This window comes from Scleropages formosus, chromosome 23 (genome assembly GCF_900964775.1).
Source record: "Scleropages formosus chromosome 23, fSclFor1.1, whole genome shotgun sequence".
NCBI lineage: Eukaryota > Metazoa > Chordata > Actinopteri > Osteoglossiformes > Osteoglossidae > Scleropages > Scleropages formosus.
Genome location: NC_041828.1, coordinates 21,910,137 through 21,936,446, shown reverse-complemented (window position 1 = coordinate 21,936,446; position 26,310 = coordinate 21,910,137). Strand labels below are relative to the sequence as shown.

The 26,310-nt window shown below is 46.0% G+C and overlaps 1 pseudogene; it reads left to right on the top strand.

Annotated features, from left to right (window-relative positions):
* The first annotated feature begins 1,172 nt into the window (after positions 1-1,172).
* LOC108927853 (melanocortin receptor 5-like) lies at positions 1,173-26,059 on the top strand (annotated as a pseudogene).
* The last annotated feature ends 251 nt before the right edge of the window (positions 26,060-26,310 follow it).

Genomic DNA, 26,310 nt, shown 5'->3' with positions numbered 1-26,310 from the left:
AATGAAAACATTGCAGGAACGAAAAAGCATCCTAAAGGAACACAAACGCTGTTTTAAGTGCTGCTCTCCAAAGCACCAGGCCAGGGATTGTCAAGCGACATTGAAATGCGGTGAGTGTGAGAGCAAAAGACGCTGCTCTGCAATGCACCCTCTCATCTCCAAACTTCCTGCTTCACTGACCGCTCTAGAACGAGGCATGAGGCAGTCCTCCACTTGAGGTGACATCACGATGCACCAAGGTCTGTGGAAAGGACAGCCTCACACGGTCCTGCTCAAAGGTGTGCCTTGTGCGTGTCTTCCCCCAGGGTTAACCGGAGCACTCCATCAAAATGTATGTCATCATTGACGATCAGAGTAACCGCTCACTGGCCCGCTCTGAATTTTTCCACCTGTTCCGGGTTGAGAGTAACCTGTCACCATACCTCATGAAGACATGCGCAGGCACCATGGAGATGACTGGAAGAAAGGCGGTAGGCTTTCAAATTGAAGCAGTGCATGGACCTTCCACCACTCATTGAGTGCAATGAGATAATGACCAATAGATCTGAAATTCCAACTCCAGAGGTCGCTCTCACACATGCTCACCTAAGACATATTGCTCCTCACATTCTCAAGCTAGATCCTGATGCTCAGATGATGATCCTGCTAGGGAGAGACATGATACGTGTGCACAAGGTGCGAGAGCAAGTCATTGGACCTCATAATGCATCCTTTGCTCAGCGTCTAGACTTAAGCTGGGTAATTGTAGGTGACGTGTGTATTGACAATGCTCATAAACCAACTCGGAGTGTCTTCAGAACCCACATCCTATAGAACGGACACCTGTCTCTCCTCACTCCTTGCCATAACAGCATCAGGGTAAAGGAAAAACTGAGCTACGGCGGGGAGCGCAGAGGTATGGTCTCTTTACGTCCATGTCAAAACCTATGTAACCTGAAGACAAGTTCGGGCTTATGGTCTTAAAGTGTACAGATGATGACAACGAGTATGCTATGTCTTTCGAGGATGAGATCTTTCTAAAAATTATGGAGAAAGAAGTCCATCAGGATGAAAATAACAATTGGGTAGCTCCCTTACCATTCAAGTCACCTCGTCCCTCACTCCCGAACAACAGAGAGCAAGCACTGTCCCGCCTCAGGTCTTTAAGATGGACTCTGAGCAAGAACGCGGAGATGAAGCAGTTTTCCTTCTTCATGGAAAAGCTCTTTGAGAACAAACATGCAGAGAAGGCACCACCCATCCATGAGAAACAAGAATGTTGGTGCCTGCCCATCTTCGGGGTGTACCATCCCCAGAAGCCAGGGCAGATACGAGTCGTGTTTGACTTAAGCACCCAACAGCACGGTGTCTCCCTCAACTCAGTGCTGCTCACAGGCCCCGATCTGAACAATACTCTCCTGGGTGTGCTGTTACGGTTTAGGAAGGATCTCATCGCAGTCACTGCTGATATCCAACAGATGTTTTATGGATTCCTGGTGAAGCACGACCACAGAGACTACCTGAGATTCCTGGGGCATAAAGACAATGACCTATCCAAAGAGACAGAAGAATATCGCATGCAAGTGCATGTCTTTGGCAATAGCCCATCCCCGGCGGTTGCTATCTACGGTCTGCAGCGAGCTGCTCAGAAAGGAGAACCAAAGTAGGGAGCTGACACAAGGCACTTTGTTGAAAGACACTTCTACGTGGACAATGGGCTCATATCTCTTCCTATGGAGTCTACAGCTATAGACCTACTGAAGCGTACTTGTGCGTCACTTGCAGAGTCTAACCTGAAGCTGCACAAAATTGCATCAAACTGCATCACTGTGATGAAAGCCTTCAAACCAGAAGAACTGGCCTTAGGCATCCAAGACCTGGGTCTAGATGATGAGACTCTGCCTGCCCAAAGGAGCCTAGGCTTATGCTGGGACATCACCACAGATATGTTTACCTTTAAAGTAGCTGTCACTGACAAGCCTTACACCCGTCGTGGGGTGCTGTCAGTCGTCAACAGCATCTTTGACCCCTTGGGTCTGGCAGCACCAGTGACGATCAGAGGCAGATTGTTGTTGCGAGAGCTGTCCAGTGGAGTTCAGGATTGGGATGCTCCTCTGCCGGATGAAAAGATGAGCAAATGGGAAGTGTGGAAAGCGTCACTCGAGGAGCTAAGCAGCCTCCATGTGCCTCGCTGCTATATACCCAAGTCACTCTCAAAACCTATGTACACAGAACTGTCTTTTTTCCGATGCCTCAAACTGGGCCATAGGGGCAGTAGTTTATCTAAGAGCTGTCACTGAAGATGGCCGTTGTGAAGTTGGATTTGTCCTGGGAAAAGCAAAACTATCACCGGAGCCGACAATCCCACGCCTTGAGCTTTGTGGAGCCGTCCTGGCGGTTGAGATAGCGGGGCTGATCTTAGACGAACTGGACCACAAGCCAGACGCTGTACAATTCTACTGCGACAGCAGGGTGGTCCTTGGATACATCTGTAATGACTCAAAGCAATTCTTTGTCTACATACACAATCGTGTGCATCGCATACACCAGACAACGTCCCCTGAGCAGTGGCATTACATCCTTTCCCAAGAGAGCCCAGCCGACTTAGCCACCAGATCTGTGGCTGCATCCCAGCTCATGAACTTGACTTCCTCTATAAGCCTCCAAAGCCAGAAAAGCATGAGCACTTTGAACTAATAGACCCTGAAATGGACGTGGAAGTCAGACCGCAAGTAACGGCTCTCGCTACCCACATTGAAGCTAAGCAACTTGGCTCTGAAAGATTCCAGCGTTTTTCCACATAGAACTCCTTGTTGAGAGCTGTTTCCCTCTTGATACATCAGGCACGTTCCCACAAATCAGGCTCCACCGACACATCGCAGCACATGTGTAAAGGATGGCATCAGTGTAGCAGGCCTCGCACTCCTGAAGAACTCGAAGCAGCCAGGAGGCTCATACTAGACTCTGTTCAAAGAGACACATATCCGAACGAATATGCAGCTCTTCAAGCAAACACAGAAGTCCCTAATTCAAGTCCAATCCCTTGATCCCTACATCAAGGATGGCCTCCTGAAGGTCGGAGGGTGTCTCAGACATGCTTCCCTCGAATCAGAGGTAAAAAACCCAATCATCCTCTCAAAAAATAGCCGTGTTACCAAGCTGCTTGTGAAGCACCATCACATGGAAGTGAAACACCAGGGGCGTCAGTTCACAGAAGGGGCCATCAGTGCGGCTGGACTGTGGATGGCAAGAGGCTGGTGAGTTCTATCCTTCATCGCTGTGTAATATGTCGTAAGCTCAGAGGGAAGGTAGAAGTGCAAAAGATGGCTGACCTTCCTCCGGAGCGGCTCAACACATCTCCACCCTTCACGCACGTGGGGCTGGACATATTTGGACCATGGTCGGTGGTTACTCAACACAATCATGGAGGTGTAGCGCACAGCAAAAGATAGGCCATTCTGTTCACATGTATGAGTACCAGGGGAGTACACATCGAAGTTATAGAGTCTATGGATGCCACCAGCTGTATCAATGCATTGCGGAGATTCTTTGCAGTTAGAGGCCCCGCAAAGCAGCTCAGGTCAGACAGGGGGACCAACTTCGTCACTGCCAGTGCGGAACTGGGCATGGGGTGTTTTGATGAAAGGCAGACCAGCATCCTGAAGTATCTCCACAGCAACAGCTGCACATGGAAGTTTAATCCCCCACATGCCTCCCACATGGGAGGAGTGTGGGAGTGTATGATTGGGGTGACACGCAGAATATTAGACTCTATGCTTTTACAAAACAAACGCACTCACCTGACACATGAGGTTCTGTGTACCCTGATGGCAGAGACCTCAGCAATAATCAACGCAAGGCCGCTGGTCCCCATCTCATCAGATCCCTTCTCACCAATTCTGCTTTCCCCTGCCATGCTCCTAACTCAAAAGCCAGGCCTACATGCTCCACCAGGAAACTTCGCTGGAAAAGATCTCCTGAAAGGCCAGTGGAGACAAGTGCAAGTGCTTGCGAATGAATTCTGAGGCCGTTGGAGAAACGAATACCTAAGCGCTCTCCATTAAAGACGCAAGTGGCACAAAATGCATCGCAACCTGCAACCTGGGGACATTGTGCTGTTACACCAGAGTCAAGCACCTAGGAATGAGTGGCCAATGGCTCTGGTCACGTCAACCTCTCCAAGCAGCGATGGAAAAGTCCGCAAGGTTGAAGCATAGTGCGGGCATTATCTCGGCACCTCAAAGACTTACCTGCGGCCCATCTCCGACATTGTCGTCCTGCTAGAAAATGACTGGAAAGAAAGGGATTGAAAGGGACAAAAAGAAAACAGTTTAAATTTAGTGGCATTAGTCATGCCAGACGGGGAGTGTTCTGCCTGCAGATTTGTTTAGTTCATTTAAAAAAAAAAAGGAAAAGAAATGTTCAATGTGATAAATTGCTTTGTTGAGCGGAATCTTTATTTCCATACGTTAATACGTGATTTGTGCACGTGTGCTATTTCCATGATGCACTACTGTCGGGATAGGCATAGTGGAAGCGTCTGAGTTCTGTGTGTTTTTCCTACGCCCGTGGAAGCAATAACTGGAGAACAGTACAATTAGTGACCTTTTTTTGTCTGGGAACTTGTGTTTCCGTCCCCCCGCCCAAGACAATAGTAGTATTTCATTCCAAATCAAAATGAAGAATTTGCATTGATCAAATTAGCTGTCTTATTTAAGGAATGGATGTTTTTAGTTGTTACTTCTATATTGTACATAGTTTTACCCCTGTTCATGCCATATTATAGCATGATAATTGTGGAATTGTGAAGACACAATGGCAGCTAAACACTTGAAGTGGTGTGTAAAAAGCTGTATGGGACACCTGTACAGTTGAGAAAAGTCATTTTTGTTCCCAAGTTGTCCTCCTCATTTTGTTATTGACATTCTAAAATTCCTTCCTTGAGTACCTAGAGCAGCTGGTAGCATAGTGGTACAGCTACTGCCTTTGGACCCAAAGGTCTCAGGAAATAACTGTCTTAATACTGTAAGCTGCTTTGGAGAAAAGCATCAGATAAATCAGTGAATGTAATGTTGTAGTACGAATGAAGGTAGAACTGAAGAAGTGCTGTGTGAATCAGCTCATGTAATGGTTCTTGCTTGGGGAATAGGAAAGGTATTTTTGTTTAAAAAAAAAAAAAAAAAAGGGGGGGGGAAAAAGGTCTTTTAAATGTTGCCATTTTTCTATGAATGCCCATTTAAAGGACAATTCAAATGAAAAGAAGAGTTCTGAAATGCTGCAGTTCACTTACTGGGCAGTTGCTGACAGTGGGAGGGCACGGTGTTGAAAGTGCATGTAGTTGAGTCACTTTGCTCCTGTTGCAGCAGAGATTATGTACCTCCTTGTCCCTTTGTAGTCCCACCATTGTACTGCAAGGGTCTCACAAATACCCAGCTGAAAGAAATCACCCCCAAATATGGTAAGAGCAGTACTGCAGTATGTCTGTTTTCTTCCAAAAGGCCCTGTGGCAGAGAGGAGGCTGCATTCTTTAAAGCTGGAGCCGCTGGAGCCACCTGCTCTTGAGTGCAGTCAGCGAAGCACAAAGGCACAGAGCAGCTCAACTCGTCATTTTATACTAATGCTTCATTCAATTATTACTTTGTTTCTTGGTTGTGTGCAGATTGTATTGAAGTAGCTGCTTCTTTTGAAGCAGTGTTTATTTTTTGTTTAAGCAGGAGATTATATACATGGACATTAGTAAATCCCTTCTAGTCTGAGGCTGTTGGTTCATCTAGCTGCAAATGTCTTGTGTTTTCGGTCCATCAGTGGTGCATGTGCGGTAATTGCTTTCTGTGGGTTAATACTAATTGCCTTAAGTAAACAGGCTCCTGAAATGGATTTGCACTGCTCTGAAATGAAACTTGTAAGAAGTGCCAATCCCACCCTTGATGTTGGCACCCCACTGGCCCCTTCTCACCATGATTCAAAGGCAGTTCTGCGTCTCTGGGTGACCGCTGCCTCCAGCGTGTCATAGCACGAACTGCCAAGACAGCTGTTCCGCAGGCAGAAATATTCAAATCTTTTGGGTGGTGAGTCACTTATAGCACCAAACTGGGAGGTTTAGTCTTTTGTCTGACTACTTGAGTGACCTGCCCACTTGTGTCATTATTACAGTGCCTAAAGCAACTCTAGGAAAGACTGATCAGCTGTTAAAGGCTGTGAGGCACTGTCAGGCTGCCAACAGAGGCAGAGAGGGTCGTTCAACAACAGGATTATGTATGTAAAGCTGCCCATGTTTCATATTCGGCTATGAAAATGACGCATGATCAAGCTGTCATGCCCACTTGGGTACGCACAACCTTCAGTTCTTTAAGGCTCACTGTCTGACTGGTACGCTTCCTTGGCGATGGTGCTGAAGGTTCTCAGTCGCTGCTGCTCACACTGGATTTGAGAGACCGCTGGAAATGGATGGGTGAAATCTAGGGGTCTTGTGTCTTTCCTTTCTTGTTTGCTGGTGTAAACTGGAACAGAGCAGGTGAAAACGGCACGATGCAAGACATGGTGATCCATGAAGAAAAATGTGTCCTGTAGCATCACGTTGAATCACTTTGGAACCCCTCTAAATGCAGAAAGGCTTTTCTCTTTTAATGAGCTATTATATTCTTCCTCCTCAAGATTTATCTGCCTCTGCACTGCTGCTTCTTTGCTCACCTACTCCCAAGTGAAAATGGTCACCTCCCAACTTGGCCTTGTTTTCCACAGAGTCTTACTGGTTTTCCTTCTTCCGTATTCAGGCCTCCTGTGTGTTATCAGTATAATTCTTTTTTACAATCCACTTGTAAGGTAAATTCTTAACACTGAAATACTGTTGCAGTGATTTAATTTCCTAAAAAACTTTTGAATAGTTACACATCTGTATAAATGGGTAAATAATTGTCTGCTTTTAACAGTGTAAGTTCGCAGAAAAGCACCCGATAAACACGTGAATATAATGTAGATGCATGTGAAGAAAATGTTTTTCAGAGCTTTTCGTTGTCATTGAGCACTTCTCCGGTGCAGGGTTGTGTTGTGTTGACGCAGTGTACTCAGTGTATGACTCCTCTCCACTGAGCTTTTCAAAAACCGTCATTTTCAGTAAATGAGAAGAGAACCCAGTCGCACAGTTATTTATAATGGTGTTGTTTTTGAAGAGAAATCAATGTATTTTATCACTTTGAGCTTTATGTTCGTAGGGAAGAATTTCCTTAGCCTTTTTTAACCTTTTTGCCATTTTTTAGCACTTCCTTTAATACCTTTTTTGTTCATGCACTGTTGTCATGATATATCATGGTTTATACTATAATAAAGGCTCACCACATTTCTGCAGGTGATCTCAGACAAGCTTGCAGATGCCTGTTGCACTGGAGATGCACAAGAGAGGACACAACACGTAGGGGAGCTCCTTTACTTGTGTGGTGCTTCATTTCACTGAGGTTTAATTGATATTTGTGAGAAGAGCGTGCTATAAAAATAAATAGAATATTTCTGCCTCCCAAATGTGAGCTGATGGTTTTTATCAACATTTTAAAGTACAGATTGTTTGTGCTCATAAAAATTGATAAGTGCATTTGTTATGTGAGCAAGCTGTAGGCAGAGGGAGAAAGTATTAGAAATACTTCGAGGACCTGCCTTTTTTATGTTTGTATGTAATTCACAATTTACACATTGACAGTGATTCTTCATGAAAAGATAATTCTGTTTTAAGAGAATTAAGCAAAGTGCAATATGTATAAGTGTAAACATTTTGGGCTAATAGTTTGCTTTTTGAAACCAGAGGTTCTTTCCAATGAAATGTATAATGTCTCGTTTCACCACCATGTGACCTCCACCCCGCACCCCCTCAAGCCTACCTGGCCAACGAGAGAGTCCTCACAGTTGCTTCTTTTTAGCCTCACATGTTGTATCTGGTTCTTTTTTTCTTTTTCTGCTTGTTCAGGGCAACTGGTAATGTGGTTAGTTCTGTACCTTCCCCTGGGAGTTTCAAATTCTACCACCTCATGTGATATTGATCTACAGTCACTAATAGCTAAACGAGCTTTATTGCCAAGTATGTTCACACATACAAGGAATTTGTCTTGGTGACAGGAACTTCCACAGCACAGACAGAATGACAGTGACAAGACAGATGAGAAGATAGAGTATGTGAATAAGGGATGAAAAATATATAAAAATATAAAGTACCCAATATACAAAATAGTCACTAGATACAAATGCAAGGGACTGTGAGTAAGAGATATGATGTGATAAATAGTTATAAATATAAATATAAATAGCGTTGTGTATTGCACTGGTTTATTCTCGGGGGGGGAGGGGGATTTAGCTGTTCATGAGGTAGATGGCCTGAGGAAAGAAACTTTTCTTGTGCCTGGCTGTTCTGGTGCTCAGTGCTCTGTAGCGCCGGCCAGATGGCAAAGGTTCAAAGAGGGAGTGGCCTGGATGTGAGGGGTCTAGAATGATTTTGCTAGCCCTTTTACTGACTCTGGACGAGTACAGTTTTTGGAGAGCTGGGGGGGGGGGGGGGGGGGGGGTGGGGTGTGCCGATGATTCTTCCAGCAGTCCGAACTATCTGCTGTAGTCTTCTGATGTCTGATTTCATAGCTGAGCTGAACCAGACAGTTATAGAGGTGCAGAGGACAGACTCAATGACTGCAGAGTAGAACTGCTCCTGTGGCAGGTTGAACTTCCTCAGCTGGCGAAGGAAGTACAACCTCTGCTGGGCCTTCTTCACAATGGAGTCTATGTGGGGCTCCCACTTCAGGTCCTGTGAGATGGTGGTGCCCAGGAACCTGAATGACTCCACTGTTGCCACAGTGCTGTTCATGATGGTGAGTGGGGATAATGCTGAGATGTTTCTCCTAAAGTCTAAGATCATCTCCACTGTTTTGAGCGTGTTCAGCTCCAGGTTGTTATGACTGCACCAGACAGCCAGCTCTTGGACCTCCTGTCTGTAAGCAGACTCGTCACCATCCTGGATGAGGCCAATGAGTGTGGTGTCGTCTGCGAACTTCAGGAGTTTGACAGAGGGGTCTTTAGCGGTGCAGTCGTTGGTATACAGGGAGAAGAGCAGTGGGGAGAGCACACATCCCTGGGGGGCGCCAGTACTGATCGTGCGAGTATTGGATGAGAATTTTCCCAGCCTCACTATCTGCTGCCTGTCTGTCAGAAAGTTGGTGATCCACCGACAGATGGAGGCGGGCACAGAGAGTTGGGTTAATTTGGACAGGAGGAGGTGTGGGATGACGGTGTTGAAGGCTGAGCTGAAGTCCACGAACAGGATTCTCGCATAAGTCCCTGGTTTGTCCAGATGTTGTAGAATGTAGTGCAGTCCCATGTTGACTGCATCATCCACAGACCTGTTTGCTCGGTAAGCAAACTGCAGGGGGTCCAGCAAGGCTCCAGTGATGTCCTTCAGGTAGGCCAACACCAGTCTTTCAAGTGACTTCATGACCACAGATGTTAAGGCGACAGGTCTGTAGTCATTAAGTCCTGTGATTTTGGGTTTCTTCGGAATGGGGATGATGGTGGAGCGTTTGAAGCAGGAAGGAACTTCGCACATCTCCAGTGAAAAGTGTTTGGGTATTTACAAATGAATAAATAACAGTGAAAGCTTGGCTACAGCTGATTTGTGAGCCTTTGGAAAGCAGAGCTCCCAGCATTCCCAACCTATGTGTATTGTTAGCAAAGGCTTGTTGTTAAGGGAGGCAAAATCAAGGCAGATGGATTACATGGACATGCTGCATTAGTCAAGTGTGAATTTATGGGAAAATGTTAAGTAGCACATTGGTTGCATTGTATAATCCACAGTGCCATGTGTTTTAATTTTCTGATGGTGTAAAACTACTGTGACTGTGAAGCTGACCTCATTGTGGTTACCAATGCACTCGTTTATTGCTGGTCGTGCTCTTTTTATGGCAGCCGCTGCAGAATTCAAGTAATGTTACAAATACAAATACTGAACAAGCAGTGTTCTCTCCTCACTGTGCTACAGCACCCAGTGATGTGTGCAGCAGTGAATTGGCAGCCAGTAACCTCTCTCTGCAAGGTGTGTTCAGCAGTTCGAGGGGTAGGATAACAACTGATTGACTTCAGTTTAATTGGCACAAAAATGGTAATATAAATTTAAAAAAATGTAATTCTAGTACCTGTCATTTACTTTAGTTTGAAGGCTTCAAAGCTTAGAAAGTAATTTTTTTCTATAGGGCTACTAGTTATGAATCCAGGCAAAGCTAATATCAAATGGAAAATTTAGTTAGACTATTTGTTCCAATAAAAACTGTGGAAGGAAGCGACACTTTCAAACTTTAACTTCTGTGTTAAGCACACGCACAACAGTATTCCTGGTGATATTAATAAACAAGAAAACCAGAAGGAAACATCAGTGTGATTAATGAATGTAGCAGTGTTCTGGCTGTGTTTGCATTACACATTGTTGAAGATCCTTTTCTGTGACACTGAAGGAAACTCTCATGTACTTCTGCAACACATGGTGCTGATTTGGGCCAGCAGGTTCTATTACAGAGACTGCTGGAGTAAGGGCTTAAGGAGGAACCGCTCCAAGTGGATGGTTTAAGGGTTTAAGGCTTCCGGTTTGGGCTGCAGGTGGTATTGTTTTCAGCTGACTTCCCACACAGTGTGAGGGGGTCAGTGTAAGCTGTGGGTTCGAAACCCTCGCTGTCTTATGAGTAGGATGTGCTGGACATCTTGCTGGAAGCAGTTAACAGGATACCGTGACAGCCCATCACACGCATCCCTGTAGACAAGAGCAGCACGCAGGCTAATAAATGCTAAAAAACATCCAACAAACACTGCTAATAGTATTTAGTGCACTGCTTTTTCTTTGCTCAAGTCAGTAGGGTGTGAGGTGTGTTTGTACTCGACAAGCACTTTGGTGTGAATGCGCTGGGACTCGTTCTCGGAAGCAGTGTATTGGCCGCGGCCCTTTCCCCACACACGCAGGACATCCGATGGTGTGTCATGTGGAATATGTGAAGGTGTTATTGCAGTAGATGTGCCAACTGTCCAGTGGGATCGCACCTTTGAATGTGAGTGAGAAAACTCAGCAAGTCCTGCAGACAGTGCAGCGTGGACAGGTACTAGACAATGCAGGGAAACAGCAGGGAAACAGGAGAACTCAAGTGTAAAGGTGGTGGAAGTGCACTGCGGTCCTCTCAGTTTGCCTGTCGAATTTCACTGATAGTTGTACGTTTGCAGTGCAGGACTGCAAGGTTATCTCACCGGCGCTGGGCACCACCTGGACCTTCTGGCCCCCTTGGCCACCCTATTTCAAGTTCAAGTTTCAAGTTTATTGTCATAGGTACAAGTACCATGTACAAGTATCATGAAATTCTTCTTGAATGCTTCTCCACAGACTATGAACAAAAACAATAGAAATACTGCACAAAACAAAACAATGACAGTGAGTAATGCTAATAGCAATGACAACAAATAACGGTAACAGTCGTAGCAATAATACCGGTAGACAGCCAGAGAACTCATCACGTGAGAGCGAGAATGCAATTGCTTAAAGTGACAGTGTAATTTACCAATGTGCTTGGAAGGAGCAGTCCAATTCTAGTTACTAAAGGTGGCACATTGGTGATTGTTGTATACTCTTACAGCAGTGGAGTAAAAGCTGTTCCTGTACGTAGCAGTGAGGGTTTGAGTAGACCTGAGCCACTTTGCAGATGGCAGAAAAGAGAAAAGTGCCCGTGTGGGGTGACTGTGAGCTTTCATGATGTGCATTGTCTTCCTGAGGCAGCGTGTGGTGTAGGTGTCTTGGACTGCTGGTAGCTGTGTACCGATGATTCTCTGAGCTGTTTTGACCACCCTCTATAGGGCTTTTTTTGTCCTGTATGGAGCAGCTGCTACACCAGGATGTAATACACCCTGTGAAGACAGACTCCACAGCACACCTGTAGAAAGTGGCTACACAGTCATGTGTGAACAAGGAATACAGAACCGGGCTCATGACACTTCCCTGTGGAGTGCCAGTGTTGAGGGTCAGTGGGGAGGAGGTATTTCTGCCAATCTGCACACACTAGGGTCGGTTGATGAGGAAATCCAGGATCCAATTGCACAATGTGGCACTCAGTCCCAGCCCTAATAGTTTGTGGATCAGCTTGGTTGGGATGACAGTGATAAATGCTGAGTTATAGTCCACAAATAATAGCCTTGCATAGCAGTTTTTATTGTCCAGGTGAGACAGAGTGGTGTGAAGTGTGTGTGATATTGCATCTTCAGTGGATCTGTTATGGCGGTACTGCAGTGGATCAAGAGTGTCTGGGATGGTGTCCTTAATGTGTCCCAGCACCAGCCTCTCAAAGCATTTCATTGCAATGGGGGTCAGTGCCACTGGGCGATAGTCATTAAGGCAGCTCCCTTTGTTTTTCTTTTCTCACCCTCTTCTTTGTGAAGGGTGAACAGCCACCACGCAGTTCAGAAAGGTTCCAGTTATTTCGTTTCTGACCAAAGTGCTGTAGAAAAAGCGCACATAAATATGAAATTGAGGTTGTACATGACACACACTAATATCACAATGTAATAACTGAGTTTCATAGAGTCAACAGTTAATAGCTCAGCCAACAGACTAGTGGAATTTTGTTGGGTCAAGTGCCCACAGGCCCCTGGCATGCATTAAGCTGCATAATGCAGAATTCCTCTGCAAAATTTACGTGGGAGAGAAATATTGGTTAAAGCAACAAGAAAGGGAAACGGGTGGAGTATGCACAGCATTTGGTTTTTGTTTTTGCACGTGTCTTGTGACTACAGTGGAAGTGTGCAATGTGGCAGAGAACTACTCTGATGTAATTACTGCTGTTAATTTAATTTTGTTTTTCATGATTGTACTGCCTCAAACTTAGTTTAAGTAAGAAAAAAGGATTTGGGGAGTAAAAATGAGTTTTATTTGTTTTGTGAAACATTTCATGCTGCTTTAGAGCATGGGCTCCAGGTAAGAGAGCAAACGTGATTTTGCAGTCCGGCAGTTTGTGGAGAGGCATCCAGGTGATGTGATCTTCAGTCTCTGAAAAGTCACATGTAATGGACACAATTCTTTACAGTGCAGCTGTATGAGAAACGTGCTCACTGTAGCACTAATGTTCCGTGTGCGAGAACTGGTACTTGTCAGGAGCACCATTTCTTTCAAGCTGACAAAGTTTCAATAACAAAATAGTTGGGCCATGTCATAAAATTTGTGGAAGAAATATTTTCTACAGTTTCAAATGATGTTTCTGAGGATTAGGGGACACAGGAGGAAGCCCTATTTAAAACATCTTGAAAACATTCACATGCACGAAATTGGTGTTAATTTCCTGTGAAATGGGAAGAAGTTGCTGAGCGGCTGCTGTTCCGAAGGCTTTGCTGTCTCCCACATCACGCTCTCAGTGGGGTCATGGTCCACGTTCATGTCCTCATCCTGCTTGGCACAGAGCACTCCAGGGACTGGTGTCCTGTATCCACAGCTAGCGCCACTTTCAGCATACTAGCCTTAATAAGCCCATTAGGCAGTTGAGCACCAGTTCAGTGTGTTTTCCTTTTATTTTTGATTATTCTTTCAGTAAGAGCCACTTGCTCATCTGTTAGGACAGTGGAGCCATCCTCATTATCATATTGCTTATACACAGTGTGTATGTTTGTATCTACTTTTGCATGTTGGGTTGCATTTAGTGTTCTCTGCAAGTGCATCATTTTCATTGGTTACTGCCAGCTGTTTGTTTCTATGAGTTTTGGTGTTGCTGATATTCCACTTTAATACATGGGGATAACAGTCACTTAGTGCTTCTCTTGTGTGATCATGCAATGGACAAGCATTCAGGGAAAATGGGATAAAAAAAGTGAAAATGAACAAAAAAGCCTTCTTAAACTAACCTGAACTGAAAATGTAAACTGAACTTTGCAGACTTTCTTTGCAATGCAGCTGAATGCTTTAAAGAGCCTGGCTGTGATTTCTGAGCTCATCTTTAGACGCACACAACTGAGGATTATGTGAAAATAAGGGTATTGCTTTCTCTCAAAAGTCATAGAAAGAGTCCCTCTGTCAGTCACTGCTCAGATGTTTTTCACAGACAAATATATATTGAGGCAACAGCTTTTATTTTAATTTATACATCACTGTTCTTACATACATCATCCTTTCTGAATGTTTTCCACACATTTGCTTTTGAAATTGGCAGCACCCACATGGAAAAGCCGTTGAATTCTCACATGCATTAAATTCCTGTACATTTACTGAATTTGGCCATTCAAACACACTGCATATATTGATCTGTGTGTTAGCATGTTTTTTCAGTTAAGGCAGTACAGAAGGAAAAGCGATGGGTTACATTTCCATGACAGTTTACACTGTTGAAGCAGTAAACAAAGGGCAGAAACAGTGACAAGTAACCAGTAGAAAAAACATTTCTCTTGAAATTTTCATTCAATTCAGTTTATTTTTATGGAGCTCTTCTCACACAGTGACACAGAGTGCTGAAAAAAGGCATCAGACAAAGAAACAAAACAGTTGACTATATACTAGAGTAATACATTATCCATGCAGTTACTAAAGCTATGACTATTGGCCATGGCAGAAAGAAACAAAAAAGCTCCCAACTGAATGTCAAGGGGAGGAAAAAAAAACACCTCTGGGTGTCCAAGTGCCGGTAAGTATTAGCTTGATTCCTCAGTTCACAAAGGTACGTCTTGTCTATCATGGTAGGTGGTCGTTCAGTCAGGATGAGGTGCTGGTATGATGGCTGGCCTCCTCAGGTCTTATCATAGGGAAAGAATGCTCAACAAGAAATAAATTGTTAGTAATTGATGACTTTAAAAGATTAGACAGGTTAAAACGGGCGGGGGAGCACAGTCAACAAGAATTACACTGGTTATTGATATTCAATTGTTTCTCTTCCGGGGGGTGCGGTGGTGCAGTGGGTTGGACCAGGTCCTGCTCTCCAGTGGGTCTGGGGTTCGAGTTCCGCTTGGGGTGCCTTGCGACGGACTGGCGTCCCGTCCTGGGTGTGTCCCCTCCCCCTCCGGCCCTACGCCCTGTGTTGCCGGGTAGGCTCCGGTTCCCCGCGACCCCGTCTGGGACAAGCGGTTCCGATAATGTGTGTGTGTGTGTTTCTCTTCCTTCATTTAGATGTATTTATGATGTGAGCAGTTAAATTAATCTCTTTATGTCAAATACTCCTTACATAAATGTCACTGCCATCTACCTCTATGAAAGTACTTCATTATGGTAGCCATTAGTCGACTGTCTGTATCTGTTTTTCTTGCATTATGCCTGTGTCAAAGCACTCTGTCACTGCGTGAAAAGAGCACTATCCATCCATCCATCCATCTGTCTTTCAACCCGCTTATCCAAATAGTGTCACGGTGGCAGCAGGGAGAGCAGAGAGGCCCAGCTGCCCCTGTTCCCCGCAACTTCCTCCAGCTCAGCCTGGGGGATCCCCAGCCATTTCCGGGCCAACTGTGAGATATAATCCCTCCAGCAGGTCCTGGACCAACCTCAAGGCCTCGTTCCAGGTGGCCGTGCCTGGTATACCTCCAAAGGGAGGCGCCCAGGGGGCATCCTTATCAGATGCCTGAACCACTTCAACTGGCTCCTCTCAAGGTGGAGGAGTAGCAGCTCTACTCTGAGTTCCTCCCGGATGTCCGAACTCCTCACCCTGTCACGGAGAGTGAGTCCCAACACCCTGTGGAGAAAACTAATTTCGGCCACTTGTATCCGCGATCTTATTCTTTCGGTCATTACCCAAAGTTCATAACTATAGATGAGGGTAGGGACATAGATCAACCTTATGGCTTCGCCTTATGGCTCAGCTCCCCTTTCACCGCTACAGTCCGGTACAGCGACCGCATTACTGCTGCAAAGTCTGTGACTCAGACTTTGAGGTGCTGATCCTTATCCCAGCCATGTCACACTTGGCTGCAAACCGTTCCAGTGCGTGCTGGAGGCAATCATATGACGGTGCCAAAAGGACAACATCATCTGCAAAAAGCAGAGACGTCACCTTCTGACTCCCACACAGAATGTCCTCCTGGCCTCGACTGTGCCTTGATATCCTGTCCCTGAAGACCATAAACAGGAGTAGAGACAAGGCACAGCCTTGGCGGAGTCCAACACCTACAGTGAACAGGCTTGACTTAAGGCCGAGTATGCGGACACAGCTCTTGCTCCATGTGTACAGAAACTGAATGGCCCACAGTAGTGGCCCCAGCACCACATACTCCCGAAGCACCTCCCACAGAATTTCTTGGGGAACACGGTCATAGGCCTTCTCCAAGTCCACAAAACACATGTAGACTGGATTAGCGAACTCCCATGCCCCTTCAGTTATCTGTGAGAGGGTAAAAAGGTGGTCGACTGCTCCATGGCCAGGATGGAATCCGCATTGTTCCTTTTCAGTCTGAGGCTCAACTGTCGACCCAGAGCCTCCTTTCCTGAAGCTGTGTTTCGAGTTTTTGTGAAACCGACAGCAAATGTCGCAGTGTGTTGGTCCACATACAGTGTGAACATGTGCCTTCAGCCTCCACAACCACTGTAATTGAACATCTGTTGTTTCTGCTTACAGCACATTTTCCGCACAAAGTCCGTTAGTTCTGACCTGTGACGTGAGTCCACCATCTGAGTGCTCCTCAGAAATAGCATTATTTTTTTCATATTAAGATCAGTCACATTAAATCATATAAAAATAAATGTTTGTATTTTTAATGTTGCTTGAACACCAATACCCATTGTCATCTCTTGTGTACAGTGCTGTGAAAAACTGTTTGCCCACTTTTCCATATTCTAAATTTTTTTTCAGATTATATTTTCATTTATTTATTTAGCAGGGACTTTTCTTTAAAGCAACTTCCAATGAACTCGTGTTATCAGCCCACACACCTTATTCACCAAGATGATTTACACTGCTAGATACACTACCTGCACTGGGTCACTTATCCCTACATCAGTGGAACACACTCTCTGTCACTCATAGACTATGGGTGAACCTGAACGGCATGTCTTCAGACTGTGGGAGGAAACCCACACAGACACAGGGAGAACATGCCAACTCCACATAAACTGACTGAGGATTGAACCCACGTCCTCTCACACCATCGCCGCCCAAACATTTTTATCAATTCTGGTAGTAAATGGGTGGAGCCTGACACTTTTGCTTCTTTGTCATGTCCTTGGCGTAAAAAATAATAAAAGGTGCAATCATAGCTGTGAACAGTAAACACTCTTTCACACACACACACACACACACACACTGTGTGAACATGCAAACATGTACACACTGAGCCAGACTGAAAGCCACTTCTAAACATACAGCCCTGGAGCTCTGAGGCACCAGTTACAATACTGTGGCAGCACAGGGTTTGAGTGCTTTTTTTAGACACCATTTGTTTTGTTTAACTTGATGTCCATGCACAAAATGAACTGTGTATAAGCACATTGAGTATAAAACTTCCAAGTAGATTATCCAAGAGTGAAATATATTTAAAATATCTGAAAACTGCCGTATGTTGAAATAGACTTTATTTCCATATATCTGGAAATAAAGTGAATATTTTATTTATAAAACAAAGGAGCAGGTTTGGCCAGGGACTGCTCTATGGTGGGTTTGGGGTTCAAGTCCTACTTGGGGTGCCTCGTCTGGGGTGTGTCCCCTCCAACCCTGCACCCTGTGTTGCTGGGTTAGTCTCCGGTTCACTGCAATCCCACTTGGGACAAGTGGTTGAAGACATGGTGTGTGTGTATGGTGCAGAGGTGCTGCTAGGTGTACAGTCACTCCTCACAAATGAGATCTTTGAAAGCTCTGGTGAAATCACACTTCACATGTGGTTACCATAGGTTTTGTCATACATACTAGTACATATATACTGTACCTAAATACATACTCTACGTACATACATACATAAGGTTAACATTTGGTCACAGTTCAACTTTTGCTTTTCATGTTTTAAGCAATGAGCCCCATCACCAGAACAAAGGAAAACATTCCAGGGGATTTGAACCTGCAGCCACAAGTATACTTCACCATGAGAAATCTTTTAAAAGTGTTATTAAAACAAAAAATGAAAGTGGAGCAGCAAGAGAAGGCAAAGGTCAAGGTATTTGGAGGTCAACAGGTGTGTTTCAGTCTTCCAAACATTCTGGAATGTGAACAGTGCAGCGCAAAAAACGCATGAGTGCGGCTGGTCGAGTTAGAAGTCAGCATGAAGATGACTGAGAGGAGTGAGCAGCCCGCCCCCCTTGTGTCAGTGTGTGTGTGTGTGTGTGTGTGTGTGTGTGTGTGTGTGTGTGTGTGTGTGTGTGTTTGCGAGGTGGGGTGGGGTGGAGAGGAGAAGAGAAGAGCACCGTGACCCCTGCAACCCACAGATTGTTTGTCTCCATGTTTCTCCGGCTTCTCTTCAGCCTCTCTGCACGATTTCCAGAATAATCCATCCATCCCAAAGGGAGCGTGACAAGGAGTAGGTGAGAACTGTATGACTTATTAATAGTAACAATACTAATAACTGCTGAGATGGGATGAAGGCTAGAGAAGAGACATGGGTGAGAATACAGTAGTGATAGTAGCAAGGAAGGTGTGCTGTTTCCACTGCATGTTCTGTGCACTGCCTGCTCTGTGCACTGTTGCTCTGTCCACTGGCTGTTTAGTGCACTGGCTGCTCTGTCTACTGGCTGCTCTGTCCACTGCCTGCTCTCTCCACTGCCTGCTCTCTCCACTGGCTGCTCTGTCCACTGCCTGCTCTGCGCACTGGCTGCTCTGTCCACTGCCTGCTCTGTGCAGTGCCGCTCTGTTCACTGTCTGTTCTGTCCACTGTTTGATCTGTGAACTGGCTGCTCTGTCCACTGCCTGCTTTCTCCGCTGCTGCTCTGTCCACTGCCTATTCTGTGCACTGGCTACTCTGTCCACTATTTGATCTGTGCACTGTTGCTCTGTCCACTGCCTGTTCTGTCCACTGCCTGCTCTTTGCACTGCTGCTCTGTCCGCTGTCTCTTCTGTCCACTGTTTGATCTGTGCACTGGCAGCTCTGTCCACTGCCTGTTCTGTCCACTGCCTCTTCTGTCCACTGCCTGCTCTGTGCACTGCTGCTCTGTCCACTGCCTGCTCTGTCCACTGCCTGTTCTGTGCACTGGCTGCTCTGTCCACTGCCTGTTCTGTCCACTGCCTGCTCTCTGTACTGCTGCTCTGACCACTGATTGCTGTGTTCACTGCCTGCTCTCTGCACTGCTGCTCTGTCCACTGTCTCTTCTGTCCACTGCCCGCTCTCTGCACTGCTGCTCTGTCCACTGTCTCTTCTGTCCACTGCCTGCTCTCTGCACTGCTGCTCTGTCCACTGTCTCTTCTGTCCACTGCCTGCTCTCTGCACTGCTGCTCTGTCCACTGCCTGTTCTGTCCACTGGCAGCTCTGTCCACTGTTTGATCTGTCCACTGCCTGCTCTGTGCACTGCTGCTCTGTCCACTGCCTCTTCTCTCCACTGGTTGCTCTGTCCACTGCCTGCTCTCTGCACTGCTGCTCTGTCCACTGCCTGTTCTGTGCAGTGGCTCTCTGTCCACTGGCTGCTCTGTCCACTGCCTGCTCTGTCCACTATTTGATCTGTCCACTGCCTGCTCTGTGCACTGCTGCTCTGTCCACTGCCTGCTCTCTGCACTGCTGCTCTGTCCACTGTCTCTTCTGTCCACTGCCTGCTGCACTGCTGCTCTGTCCACTGTCTCTTCTGTCCACTGCCCGCTCTGTGCACTGCTGCTCTGTCCACTGCCTCTTCTCTCCACTGGCTGCTCTGTCCACTGTCTCTTCTGTCCACTGCCTGCTGCACTGCTGCTCTGTCCACTGTCTCTTCTGTCCACTGCCTGCTCTGTCCACTGTTTGATCTGTCCACTGCCTGCTCTGTGCACTGCTGCTCTGTCCACTGCCTCTTCTCTCCACTGGCTGCTCTGTCCACTGCCTGCTCTCTGCACTGCTGCTCTGTCCACTGCCTCTTCTGTGCGCCCCGCTGCAGCCCGATCTGTTTTGTTAGCAAAATGCCGTTTTGAAGTTGTGCACGTTGTGGTGTTTTACACCAAGAATAAATCATTGAGAGTTTTGTAAAAGACAGGGTCATGCCAGCCTGTAGAGTGTAAGTTGACAGAAGTTAATTGTCATTGGTTAATTCGTAATTTAAGTGGGAATTATTATAGGTTGCACTATATATAGCGCAGGCTTTTTTCGCGCGGTAACAGACGAGGTTCCGCGGTGTGAAGTGAGATTGTGACACGAGCTACTGTTCTTAATAAACTCTTTTATTTGTGCACTCTGAGTGTTCCAGTGCTTTGTTTCAGTAAAACCTCCAAAGAACGGTGTACCTTCCTTTCGGACACCACACACGTGCTGCAGTATTAATCTTTATGGAGAAACATGTGAAATCCTCGGAATCGTGAACTGCGCGGTTTTACGGAGCTTTTAAGGATTTGTAAGTCTAATTTGTCAGTATAACATTTACAAATGCAACATATGAGTGAATATTTCATATATCGAGGTACGAATTTTGTGTTCGTGCTCATTCCAAACACACCCACGCGGCGCCCGCGTGCGGGTTTAAACACACATTTCCCACCGTCTTTACCGCCTTGACCGCACGCGCAGGTCTCAGGTGCGTCGGAGGCGCGCGGTATTGGCTCCATTGGGCGCGTGCGGGCGCTGTCCACCGCCAAAGTGCTGAAAACCACGCGCGCACGCACATGCCGTACTTTCTGTTTCATTGATTATACTTGATTAATAAGAAGTGTCTTTTATGTGTGAGACGCCGAGTCACACTGAGCTCAGCCGGGATACACACAGGTGGCCGCAGTGACACTTTAAAACACGCTCCGAGTTAAGTACCGCGAGCGCCAAAGTCATGTGAGTGTGCGAGACGGAGGTGCTTTATCGCGGTGCACTCGTGGTAAGAGGCAGCAGAAGGCTCCTGTTGTTCGGGATTTGATACGGACTGTCGGAGAGGGAACTGGAACCTGACCAACATGTGCCTCTGTCTCAAATTGTTTCTTAAACCGACAGAATTTTAGTTTTAACCTTCATACTTCACACTAGTCCCACGCTGGGTGTTTCGTACACAAATTCTCTGACTGCGATTTAGCCGTGATACAGCAGGGGATTCGAACCAGCCATCAACCTTGCCCTTTGTCCTCCAGCAGGGCACACTGAGCTCGCCAATGAACGGAAATGAATTTGCTGTCATACCTAATTGTGTGTATCGGGGCGGCTATTGCTGCTTCTCCTTCCCAAACCTCTATACATATGTGTGCGGAGGAACTACAAAGCAACACAGCTGTAATATCCAAAAAAGCCGCTCACAAAGAAACAATAAGACGAAGCTTGTTGTGCTTTAGCCAAAGGACCATTTGCGTCTTCACACACTCCTCACACACTCTTCACACACTCCTCAGCAGGGCCTTTCTTTCTTTGCTTTCAGTACCTTCATGACTTATTACTCCGTGCATTCATAAATATGCATCTGTATGATGAACTGTGTGATGTAAGGCCATTTGTTGCCAGTGATGCACCCGTGTACATGCATGTATATGTAATTCATGGAGTACACACACACACACACACAGTCTAAAACTACTTGTCCCGAGTGAAGTTGTGGCAAACCGGAGCCTAACCTGGCAACACAGGGCACAAGGCTGGAAGGGAGGGGACACACCCAGGACGGGAAGCTAGTCCGTTGCAGATTCATTGAGTAGTTGTTATTTAAATAAATCTGCCACGCCCCCCACTTCCACACAACAAGTGACACCTGGGGCTGATTACAGATGGGAGTATAAAGAGCAGCTGTGGACGCAACAGTTCGTGGAACCTTAGTTCAGCCTTACCCGACAACAGCGTTAGAGCCGATTCTCCTTGACCCTCTCCGTGTCCCCTTGTCTTCCCGGTTTCTATGACTCACGGCTTGTCTCTTGGATTTCATCTCTGGATTCTCCTTGTTACTACATCTGTGCCTCGGTGACTTTTGCCTGTTTTTGGACTACGAGATTGGACTGCCCTTTGAATAAACCACCCTGTGCACTGCGATTGGGTCCGACGCATCCTTTCCATTAGGAAACCATGACACAACCCAAGTTTTGTGTTGCAGATGTATGTCATGTCCACACCCGCACCTCAACCAGCAGTACCTGGCTTTGATTAAGCACCCGGCATAAATTGAAGCACTCAGCTTTATATGACACTCCTCAGCCCCTTTCTTCTCAGTGCGGAATTTCATTGAGACAACCATCCCCTCTGCGCCAATGATACTCACCGCATCCCATGTCCTGTTACCCTTCGTCCTTATGTCCTGTCCTTCGTCTCCTGGCTCCTGACCACTCTCCTCGCCTCCCAACTTCGACTACAGATCTTCGCTCTCACCCTGACTGCCAATCGACCTACTCTTCGCCCGACAATGAGAACTTTTCTGATCCTTTAGTTCTAAATAAACGATCCTGCACTTGGGTCCATCCTCCCCCACATCCTCCCCCTATCCTATTCACTATGACAATGTGTATTTCACTACTTTAATTTTAAAAGGCTTTTCAAAAATGCACCAAAGCCTGGATGTTTAATTCTTAATTTGTTTTTCATATAATTTATTTCATACTGTTTGTTTGTATCAATTTTTCTTGCTGTATGCCTGTGTTAAAGCGCTCTGTGTCACTATGTGAGAAGAGCACTCTATAAAAAATAAAAATAAATAATACTAATGTAATATAACATTCGAGCCAGTATAATTGCCAAGTGCTCTGGCTTTCACAAAATCTGGCCTATGGAAGTTCCATCTGAGAACCCTCTTGATATCTCTTTCTATGGTTGTGTTATAGTCTTTTCTACTCGCAGTTTATTTATTGGTTAAGAAGAGCTGTACAGGACATTGGAGAGTCAGCATTCTGCTCAATGTCACTGTACACATTTTTCTGTTTTACACACACATTTTCTGAAATGCTTGTCCCATACAGGGTCACAGTGAACCAGAGCCTACCCGGCAACAGAGGGTGTAAGGCCAGAGGGGGAGGGGACACACCCAGGACGGGACACCAGTCTATCGCAAAGCACCCCAAGTGGGACTCGAACCCCCGACCCACTGGAGAGCAGGACCTGGTCCAATCCACTGCACCACTGCACCCCGTGCTTTTCCTTTTTCAAATGATTAAAATTATACCATTTCAGGGAGATAATTGCTCACACCTTTCAAGAAGGAACAGGTGAGTGTATTTCACTGACACACCAAAAGCAATTTCATTAACTCCACATGTATGTTTGTTGTGCTTTTTCTACACTTAGCACATATTTGGAAAACCAAAAAACAATAGCAATGGCACTGGGGTGTGTTATGCACAAACACTGGGGGAGACATTAGGAAAGCCACCCACCCCGGTCTCGCTTGTTCCTTCTTTCTTTTATCCGAAAGCTTTATTTTTACAGAAGGTGTTTTCAGTGCAATTTCCACTAAAATGTTAAAGGCCAAAATGTGACACTGAGTGTAGGTGTAGCTACTTTAATTCTTCTGCATTTTTTGGACAGCATTTGTGTGTGTGTGTTTTATGTTTCTTTTTAATTTCCACTGTTTGGTTTTCAGCTGGGGGTGTGGTGGCGCGGTGGTGCAGTGGCGCAGTGGGTTGGAGTGGGTCCTGTCGTGTGGGTCTGGGGTTTGAGTCCTACTTGGAGTGCCTTGCGACAGACTGGTGTCCTGTCCTGGGTGTATCCTCATGCCCTGTGTTGCCAGGTAGGCTCCAGTTCCCTGCAACCCCGTATGGGACAAGAGGTTCAGAAAGTGTGTGTTTGTGGTTTTCAGCTGCCATAAAATGATTTTCCAATAAAAATCCAGTATCTTTGGGTGTTAAATTTCTTGTCGCTATGCAGTTCCAAAGATGGACGAGCAGTGTGTCATCTTTCTAAGTCTTCAGCTGTTGTGTCTCCATTCTGTGACTCAGTCCCTTTCTGCTGCACATCTGATTGCTACTTGTCATATTGTACACTACTCTTTATTTTAATATTTATATTGCCCATTTTAGTGGTTTAAAGTTTGCAAGACATGTATTTATGCTCTTTGCCTGTGACAAATAAATAGAGAGAAAATCAGTGTAAACTAGGGATGCATTTGTACAGCATTTGTATGCAGCCTTGTATGTCCACTGGTGTAAATTCTGAAACAATTAGAACTTCTGAATATCAAATTATGGACAAGATGAAAAGCACATTCAAAGTTATTGGTAGCTTTATAAATACTGGTTTCAGGGAACATATTTACATATCCATGTGAATACTAGCAAATAGCCATCTATCCATTTTCTATCCTACTTGTCCTAATAGGGTCGCAGTGGCAGCAGGGAGAACACAGAGGCCCAGATGCCCCTGTCCCCTGCAACTTCCTCCAGCTCAGCCTGGGGGATCCCCAGCCGTTCCCAGGCCAGCTCAAATTGGCTCCACTCAATGTGGAGGAGCAACGGCTCTACTCTGAGTTCCTCCCAGATGTCCCAACTCCTCACCCTATCATGGATAGTGAGTCCCAACACCCTGCGGAGAAAACTCTTTTCGGCCGCTCCTATCCGCTATCTTATTCTTTCGGTCATTATCCAAAGTTCATGACCATAGGTGAGGGTAGGGACGTAGATCAACCGGTAATGGAGAGCTTTGCCTAGCAAATGCTAGCAATCATTATATTTGTAAAATCAACAGTAAATACAAATATTGATCAATTATAACTATTTGCAACACTAAAGTTTAAGTACTGTGAATTTTGGAAGCAGAGTAACTGATCTTCTGTATACTATATGAAGACTTTTGCTCCCATCCCTCCAATTCCAGTAACCGCTTATCCTGATGAACTGGACCTTATTGCAGAAGCAATGCCTGCATGGCTGAGGGGGGTGCACCCTGGACAGGACACCAATCCATTGCAGGAAAGCACCCCACACACTACTGGCAAAAGCACTAACTATGTTCTGCATGAATTAATAATTCATAATATGCTTTTTTTTTTTTACATTTCTGGGCAGGAATGACCTTCAGAACTGGCCTGTGATCCAGCAGCAGACAAGCGGGAGCAGGATGAACATGTCCGGGATGCCACAGGTGAGTGCAGTGCACCCAGTCTGAGGTCTGTCAAAAGCTAAGCATCGCCACAGAGGTGTTCCTCAGCCTGGGCATCATCAGCCTGCTGGTCAACATCCTTGTCATCAGTGCCGTTGTGAAGAACAAGAACCTGCACTATCCCATGTACTTCTTTGTATGCAGCTTGGCTGTGGCAGACATGCTGGTCAGTGTTTCCAATGCCTGGGAGTCCATTGTCATCTACCTGCTGAGAACCAGGCAGCTTGTGGTGGATGACGACTTGACGCGACACATGGACAATGTCTTCGATTCCATGATCTGCATCTCAGTGGTGGCCTCCATATACAGCCTACTGGCCATTACCGTGGACCACTGCGTGACCATCTTCTAAGCCTTGTGCTACTACAACATCATGACTGCGCAAAGGGTGGCTTTCATCATCACTACCATCTGGACATTTTGCACGGGTTGTGGCATCATCTTCGTTATCTACTCAGACTCCATGCCTGTAATTGTCTGCCTGGTATCCATGTTCTTTGTCATGCTCTTCATCATGGCCTCATTGTACAGCCACATGTTCATGCTGGCACATTACCATGTGAAGCGTATTGCCGCCCTGCTTGCCTACGCTGCTCGCTGCCAGCGGACCAGCATGAAAGGCGCCATCACCCTCACCATCCTCCTGGGCATTTTCATTGTCTGCTGGGTACCCTTCTTCCTCCACCTCATCCTCATGATCTCTTGCCCCAGGAATATCTACTGTGCCTGCTTCACATCTCACTTCAACATGTACCTCATCCTCATCATGTGTAACTCTGTCATCGACCCGCTCATCTATGCCTTCCACAGTCAGGAGTTGAGGAAACCTGCGTAGCACATGTGGACTGTCTAAGTAGTACTGCGATGGTGACCACAGAAAAGAGACAGTTAAATGTTCTGGGTTGATAGTCTGTTCTGAATTTTACACTGTTCTGAAATCATACAGTCCCTGTGCTCCATGTGGAGACAGTAGAGAAGCTGCTGAGATGCCCCACCTCATCTATCTGTGTGCAGTTTTGTGATTCTCTGAAGGTTTTCACAGCTTCCTTCTGTGGGCTGCAGATGTGGTCTGTTGGTCTATGTGGGGCAACAGGTTGCGTCATAGCTAAGGACTTGGCATCATCATCAAAAGGTTGCTAGCTTTCAGAAAACTGTCAGTAAAGCAACATGTTCATCATCATTTTGGGTGTGTGTATTTGTATGTGACTGTTGATCCAGCTAGACTGCACACCTGCC